This window comes from Gobius niger, assembly GCF_951799975.1.
Source record: "Gobius niger genome assembly, chromosome: 2".
NCBI classification, from domain to species: Eukaryota; Metazoa; Chordata; class Actinopteri; order Gobiiformes; family Gobiidae; genus Gobius; species Gobius niger.
The window spans coordinates 45,935,598-45,936,821 of record NC_136853.1 but is presented as its reverse complement, the minus strand read 5'-3'; positions in this window follow the sequence as shown (position 1 = coordinate 45,936,821).

Sequence of the window (1,224 nt, the reverse complement as noted above, 5' to 3'; positions counted from 1 at the left end):
ACAAAAAATGACAAAAAATGACAAAAAAATGACAAAAAAAGACAAAAAATGTGACTAAAAATGACTAAAAATGACAAAAAAAATGACAAAAAATGACCAAAAAAGACTAAAAAAAGACTAAAAATGTGACAAAAAATTTGACTAAAAATGAAAAAAAAATGGCAAAAAATGACAAAAAATGAAAAAAAAATGACAAACAAAATTATTTAAAAAAATGACAAAGTGAGTTAAAAAATGAGTTGAAACCCCCCAAAAAAAGGATGGAAAAAAATGTGATGACGTGAGGAAAAAGATCCATTCAGATGAGCTTTGTAGATCTTAGCTTTCAAATGAACTTGAATTTTTGTGTTTTTATCTGATGCTACATATTTACAGCTTTGAGCAAAACTGTGAGTGTTTTTTCCGTCTCTAAAAATGAATCAAAGCAAACTTAAAACAATCAAATAGAAAATGCTTTGAAGAAAATAATCAATTGTGCTTATCTTGGCAAACAGACAAAGAGCAAAAAAAAATGACAAAAAAAGACAAAAAAAAAGACAAAAATGTGACAAAAAAAGGAAAAAAGTGACAAAAAAAGAAAAAAAAAAGAAAAAAAAGATGAAAAAAGAAGAAGAAAAAAGACAAAAAAATGAAAAAAAAAAGGGAAAAAAAAGACAAAAAAAGTGAAAAAAAAGACAAAAATGACAAAAAAATGACAAAAAAATGTGACAAAAAAAGTGACGAAAAAAGAAAAAAAATGACAAAAAAAAGGAAAAAAAAAGTGAAAAAAATGACAAAAAATGACAAAAGAAGTGACAAAAAAGTGAAAAAAAAGTGACGAAAAATGAAAAAAAATGAAAAAAAAATGAAAATAAATATGGAAAAAAAAGAAAAAAGGCAAAAAAATGAAATAAAAGGAAAAAAAGAACAAAAATGTGAAAAAAAATGTGAAAAAAAAGACAAAAAATGACAAAAAAATGTGACAAAAAAAGTGACAAAAAAAGTGACAAAAAATGACAAAAAAAAAGAAAAAAGACAAAAAATGAAAAAAAATGGAAAAAAAAATGTGGAAAAAAAATGATAAAAAAATGACAAAAAATGACAAAAAATGTGACAAAAAAAGTGACAAAAAAGTGACGAAAAAAAAAGAAAAAAAGAAAAAAAAAGAAAACAGAAAAAAAGTGACGAAAAATGACAAAAAAAATGACCAAAAACAGACAAAGAGCCGGTTGGTGAAACGGGTTA